Source organism: Poecilia formosa, unplaced genomic scaffold (assembly GCF_000485575.1).
Source record: "Poecilia formosa unplaced genomic scaffold, Poecilia_formosa-5.1.2 Scaffold65, whole genome shotgun sequence".
Taxonomy (NCBI): Eukaryota; Metazoa; Chordata; class Actinopteri; order Cyprinodontiformes; family Poeciliidae; genus Poecilia; species Poecilia formosa.
Genome location: NW_006800004.1, coordinates 585,646 through 593,154, shown reverse-complemented (window position 1 = coordinate 593,154; position 7,509 = coordinate 585,646). Strand labels below are relative to the sequence as shown.

General features: G+C 40.6%; 1 protein-coding gene across 4 annotated transcripts in view; it reads right to left on the bottom strand.

Annotated features, from left to right (window-relative positions):
- The window catches only part of nlgn1 (neuroligin 1), a 375,009-nt gene that overhangs the window by 36,698 nt on the left and 330,802 nt on the right, over positions 1-7,509 (bottom strand). The window lies entirely within an intron of this gene.

Genomic DNA, 7,509 nt, shown 5'->3' with positions numbered 1-7,509 from the left:
ATATATATATATATATATATAATAAATTCAATTACTTTATTCAATATCTATGTGTATTTGTCTGATGGAAACCCTTAATTTGCAGGCATGAGTGCTGGTCTGGAAGTATCAGGGCCGATGGGAGATAGATGGATAGCTTTGAAATTTATATTTTGTTGCATATATATTTTGTTGTGCATAACAAATTTGTTTTTGTTATCCACAAATTTCTTTCAGTCTTAAATTTGCATGACAGATTCCTTTTAGAATGTCCACACTGGATCTCCAGATACTTTGCAAACACTTGATGAATTCATACAATTAACTTTATGCTGTTGACCTAACAATAAATCTATGGAATGCCACATCACTGTATTATAGTTTGTTTTTTTCTTTAAAATAACCTTGAATGAAGTTGTACACCACACAGCTTCTAAACACACAAGCACTTCACCATCCTGTTATTAGAAGCTATTTAAGTTCAGGTTCAGTGAAATGATTGGTCTTAAATGACTGGATCTCTGAGGCCTGGAGCCTGTTAAGATGAATTCTCCTGTGATCCCCCTCTATTGAATCTCATGAGAGACCAGCTGCTTCTCAGGGTAATATGGGGGCTTATTTATAGCCTCTTCAGATAGGTGGGCAGCTGTGCGGTGGGGCAGATTCTCCAAAATGAAAAGGAAAATCCCCTTGCAGCACTCAGGAGTATTTTCTAGGCTCAGACACCTGATATGAAATAATAAAACCTTATTGATGGGCTGCAGTCTGCAAAGATCCAGCCACATACTATTGGTGGCGCACTCTGACTGGATGATATCTGATTTTAATTCAAGGCCAATATTGGAAAATCCATATATCAGCCCAAGCCCAAACACAAGGCCACATGTGCCCACAGAATTGGGCAGGGTGGGGAGCACTCACAGTCACACACAGATGGATGACAGATTCTGTTGTTTGGTCTCAGAAAGAAGGAGAGAGACTCCACATGGAACTGTCACTGCAAACGTAGTCAAAGATGAGAAGTCGCTGCTGGACTCTCCATTCATGCTGGGAAAGAAAGATTAGAGTGCAGAGAAAAGGGGAGAGAGTGGAGGCCACTGCGACTGAAGCTTCAGAGTAGAGGATAGGAAAAGGGAGAGGGTGAAAGATGGAAAAGAAGCAAAAGATGGAGGGAAACATACGAGAGCAGAGGAGAGCAGAGGAGAGCAGAGGAGGCAATGTGGTGTCTTTGGGGAGTTGCTGTCAAACCTCTCTAGGAATGTGCGGAGAAACAAGTTCACACACAAACAGCCACGTACACCCACAAAGATGGCGACAGCAGGTCCAGGCAGAGTGACGTCTATTGAAGCCTTTGCACAAACATCACTAAGCAATACTCCCATAAGGCTTTGCCTCAGTCCAGACAGCATCTTATCGAGAAGCAAGCACCAAAAATTCACTGCATTGATAGGAAAAGAAAGTTCAATATCAAAGAAGGAGAATGTCCAGGAAACTGAAACTCCAAAAACATGAGCACACATCCCTCCAGGTGCTGAGTACAGTAGACGACCTGAAAAAAAGAAAGAAAAAAAAAGACTATTTTTACAAGCTTCTAATAGCTGATGCCTCATTAGTCAAAGCCAGGGTTGATTCACACCAGCATATTTATTTGTTCATCTTAACTTAGGTGCCTTCATACTCACCTATTCACGTGTAATCTATCCATCCATCCATCCATCCATCCATGGATATGTACATGGATGTGTCTGCCTATGGTTGTAGTTTGTCAATGGTGGTGGAAAAAGTGAAGCGTGGCCAACATATTGAGCCAGAGCAATGGTCAAGACATAATCGGCTGTGGTAGCTTCCTTCACAATACACAATATCACTCTAAGAATGATCCAAATGTGTTTGTTAGAGAAGAGTTGGCTTCAAGCTGACTATAAGCTTCAAGCTTATAGTGGAAATGTTGAGAAAACCTGAGCAAGGGTCCTGGTCAGTTAATAATCAACAAGTATTGAAAGTAGGCCAGTATTAGAATTACAGGGCTTTGTGTGTAATCAGAAGTATTTTGTTCTGACTTCTGAATTCCTCAGAGAGCCAGTGTGGCGATGATCATAAGGCACAGAAGTGATCCCTTTTTGTGTTGCTGGTGAAAACTCTTACTGTGATATTTTGGAGCAACTGAAGGACTTTATTGGAACTATTAACATATGCAGCTAAACATGCATTGTGGTACTCAACGGAATAGGCACTGAATGCTTTAGCCACAGTTTTTCCACATCAGTTTGACTCAAATGCATTATGAAATTGAACCACATCAGATGAAAATGTGTCAAATGTTGCAATTTTGGTCCCCAATGCAACTGAGTCTACCAGACTATGTGGTGTGAAACAACTTAATGAGTCAGTCTTATACACATGGCTCCAAATAAAGTGCTACCATAAAGTTCACCAGTCAACATCAAGACCTTTATGTTACACCAGGCCACTCCTCCCCCAACTGGGTAATTTAACCCTTGTGTGTGCGAGGACTGAGGCAAACATAGAGGACTGTGGTAAATGATACAGGTTTTACGGGTGTGGGGTCGGTTGGACCCCATTTCTAAACACAAGGGTTAATCTGACAATATTTTAATTCTCTGAATGAACTACATTCATTTGAATTTAGACCAAATTGGATTCTATTTAATATGGTATAAATTGGGCCTTTTTTAAAAGTGCAGTTTAAATTATTTTCATGGTGAATTGGCCTAGTTTTGTGATAGCTTAACTAAAATAAGAATGAAGCTAAAAAAGTACTTAATAATCATATAACTACCATGGAGACCATTAATATTAAGACCACAGCTGACTCAGTCATAAGTCATAAACAGCGTATTGCTGTTTTTTGGCTGCATTATTTTCTTCAAATAAATTTTACTGGGTAGAATTGTGTTTACTGTTTATGCTTCTGAGGCTGAAGATAAAAGCCAATATGCAGAAAATCACCCACAGCGGACTTGTGGCCAGCTTTTACTGCTTTCAGAAACAAATTAACACACAATTACATGACAGACACGCAGTCATACGCAGGCAGCTGCTAGCAGTGAGGGCAGTGATTAGCCTACCACACAGCACGCCTTTCATAGGCCGTGAATGACAGACACTGTTGTTTGGATGTGTGCGCGTTGGGCCGTGTGTTTGCATGTGTGTGGTTGACAGCAGAGCCAACAAACCACCATAAAGGCATGGTTTCAATAACACATTTTCCTGAAAAAGCACACGTGGGGCTCCTCAACAACCTGCAGCATGCCTCTCTGTGCAAAAAGGGTGTGTGAAAGAGTGTGTNGTGTGTGTGTGTGTGTGTGTGTGTGTGTGTGTGTGTGTGTGTGTGTGTGTGTGTGTGTGATGGTTATAGCCATTGAGGGGGCCATAACAGTCTCAGAGCCTCGGCACCATGAGTAAACCGTCTACAAGTGTAGCCAAACAAGCATGGTCACGCACAAACGTACACACATACACACAAAGTGTGGATATACGACCCGAGGGTTGGGTATGAGGAGCTGGCCTGTGTGATGTATAAGCCAAGGCCTCAGCCATAGATCTAATAAATACAATGAACTGGACCTTGAGGCACATGCAGACACTTTTCCTGGCTAAGGCAGAGCTGACAAGAGCTGTTGATTTCCCTCTCTGCCCTAAAACACACACGCATGCAGACACAAACAGCCCCGGTTTGAACATTTCCACAGTACGTCGGTCATTTGACACGCTGACATGGTGTAACTGACTGTAACCGGTGTAACAACCGGTTGTTCTTCAGCTCGCTGCAGCGTCATCGAGTCGTCTTGCTCCAGGCGAGCCATCTGCTGGAGCTGACATGTGATAACCAGGCACATAATCCACTCTTGAGTCACTCACAACACTTTGAGCAGCACATTTCAGATGGTGCAGGCAGTTGGTGAAAGGCACTGCATGGAAGCCCCTGGTTATTCCAGCGTTACTTGAGAATGTGGCTGATGTAATTAATTAGCGGCTGGAATGTTTTCCCACTCTCTATTCTTTCTTAAACTTTTGTCCTCAAACTGCATTTTCAGCTGAACAGAAAGTCGAGCCACTTCTTTACAACCTATCCCTTTCATTTTATTTCTTTTGTACTCTCCTCACCTAATTTAATTTTGTCCATTCTTTGATTCGCAGCTTGGCAGAATGCAATCTTCACTTAATGATGCACTGGGTCATGCAATTAGAAGAGTCTCTGGATGCCTCTTATTGTTAACGCTGGCCACACATCTGGGCTTGGTCTAAGAAAGCATGTGTGTGTTGTTTGGAAACAGGATACATAGAGCTTTTTTTTTTTTTTTTTTTTTTTTTTCAAAGTGCAGCTAAGTGTTAAGATTGCAGCTTAATTGTCCATGGTACTTAACCCTGGGGTGTCTTTCACACACTAACACAAAGCAACAGACCAATGCAAACAATTTCATAGCTGCTATTGTGTGAGTTTGTGTATCTCAGATTAGCCAGGTCATTGTCTTCCTATGCAGTTCCACTGAACTGCCATAGTCCTTTGGTCTTAAAGATGCAAATTCAATTGGACATTGAATTTGCCCAATTCAATTTGAGATCAAATTGCACAAATCTCAGAAAGTATTTCATCCTGGCCAATCAGCCAAAGAGAAGGATTACTTGTAAACAATGACATTAACTTTCTATACTGTTTTAGAATTCTAGTGTGGCTAGTTTAACTAGCCATGCACACTACAATGGCTAGTTTGAGACCATTGGTCCAGAATCTCTGTACCAATGGTCAGAGATTCTGGCCAGAGATTCTTGTTGAAAAAGCCCCTTTCAACAAGGGGCTTTTTCAGCCCCTTGTTGAAAAAGATCAACAAGGGGCTGATCTTTTTCACAAGAATTATCCAAGAAAGCTGGTATGTGATAAATGCTATAAGATAACAATCTTATAGCAATTTAGAACTCAGACTGATGAATATATGGTCAATAAAGAAATGCATATATTATCAATCCACTACCAAACCAAAATCAATTATATATATATTTCTATCAAATTCAAATTCAAAAACAGTTTATTGACCCCAAAGGGAAATAAAATGTTATGGACTGATTGCTGATGTTTTTTTCATGCTAGAACAGTACAGGATGTCTTCCACCACAACACAACACAACCTTCTCCCAGGTCATGCTAAGGTTGAAGAGGTCGTACAGAATCACAGGAATGCTCCCTACAGGCCAACAGAACTCTTTGACTGACACCATCTGGACCTGCACACTTGTTCCGGTTCATAGCCTCCAACTGACTCTTCATCTGACTTCCAGATACAGACAGACAGGTGGGAGAGAGGGAGGAAAAGAAAAGGGAGCTGCAGCATCTCCTGATTTGGTCGTCGACAAAGACGCTAAAGCAGCAAGGCCAATGGCAGAGCTGGAAGATCGGAGATGTGAGGTGTGAAAGGAAAGCTGTGGGCCAAAGGAGGATGCTGAACTTTTTTCCTGACAAGTAGACTGTTCTTATTCAATATTGCTAATAGCTAGCCAGTCAATATAATAAGCATGTCCTGCTGGTTTTCTGAACTGGAATAAGATTAAGTTAAGTTTGATGTTACAGTTAGATCGAGTTCCTCACTTTGGTGGTAAATAAGAAACCAATACCACTTCATTTTCCCCATTACAGACCTCATGCCAGTATTTTATGCTTTAACACTTAGACTTCTGTGGTCTACATCACAGTGCACATTTCTGATAACGGAATGCTTTCTAGATATTCTGGGCTCGACACACGGGGAGTGAGGAATGTTATCAAAAGGCAAATATTTTCTGTCATTCAGGCTGATCCCAAAACATGGAACATGATAGAGACGGCCCGCTCCATGTTGGCCAAAGTTGAACATTTTTCAACTTTCTTGTGTCATGTCACTAACTTGCTTGCGCACATCTAAGTGTACAAGCTGGAAACTTTTACATGCAGGAATTTCACTGATCGATTGGCTGAAGGAGAGCAAGCAGCTGTCGCCTCATTGCCCCAGTTCCATTTGTACTGAATGTAGAGGGAATGACGTCGCCCCCCTGTGTCTCTTTGCACCCAGACCACAGAGTAATAAATATCTCAACATGCTGATAGGTATATGTTGTTCCACCTAAGAGGGCTTCTTTCAGTATGGTTTCATTGTATGGAAATGTGTGGCTGCTCTTGTCTCTGCCACAAGACAAGAGAAGAACAGCTGTTACCAAACCCAAACCACCACATCCTGCTCCTACCTGCTGAACAACACAAGCTTGTGGTTGCTTGCATTTGTGCTTTTTGCTTTGGGAATGAGACAACCATACAGAATCTGATGAATTAAAATGCAAACCACCACTAATCGCTCAACAGTCAGATTTTTTTTTAATTGAATTAATTAAAGTTTTGAACATTACTTTTATTACCATGATTACCATGAGGATCAATCACACATTTTATAAGTGTGTGATTGCCTTAATTGCTTTAATATATTATTGAAGCAAATAATGTTGCTTTACAGAAAAGGTCTGCTTTTTCTGAATCACCACTTGTCTCCAAAACTTAGAAGTACATACAAACCCACAAGTGCATTACCTTGATTTAATTGGCTCTGCATAAAAACAAAACAAAAAAGAAATTAAAAATCAAAAAGCAAAATGCATTTCCTTCAAAAAGCATGCCAAACTGTGCTGGAAGAAGGGAATTTTACTTAAATGGATTAGGGGGTCATTTGAATTTATCTTCTGTAAAGCAGACATTTTGCTTGCATTCCTGTCACAGAGGGATACAGCTGGAAGTCTGTGCAGGATTTGGTAGCACCCCTGCGATGCATGCTTCACAGAACACTTTTTTCTATGCCTTAATCTGTTTATCAAGTGTTCAAAACCACACATATACACACAGGAGCACACACACATGCCAGAGAACAGGAAGTATCAACCATCCTGCTGATCTCATGCAAAACCAATCCCACTGATGGACATAATCCCTTTTAGACAGAGGGTAGGGGGAAGGAAAAGATGTAAAAAGACTCAACCTGACCAGAAAGTACAACTACTTTTTTGAAGGAATACCACATCCATGACATTAAATGACAGCCATAATGAAAAATGGATGGAAAATGTGTTATTGGACTGAAAAATACTTGAGTAAGCATAAACATGGAGGATGGCCAGGAGAGGTGGAGTATGTGCAGAAGAGTCATGTTTGCATCAATGTCACAAAGGGAATGACATGGTGTTTGTTTATATCTATGCAGGTGGTAGAATGGATTAGCCTGGGTCGTGTTAATTTCTCATCATTGTTTTTTCTAATAAACAATAAACTTAGATAATCAGAGGGATCCATTTAAAAAGCGTATTATATCCTCTTTAATAATATAACTGGGGAAGGGACTTTAACCATTGATTCCATAGATTTTAACTTGTTAACCAACCACTAAAAATAACACAACATTCAGTCTAGTTTAAATACATTTTAAGTACTCTATCATTTTGACATTCTGGCCTTGATCTAAATTAAACAAAAGACTTGAAAAACTCTAAAAGCTC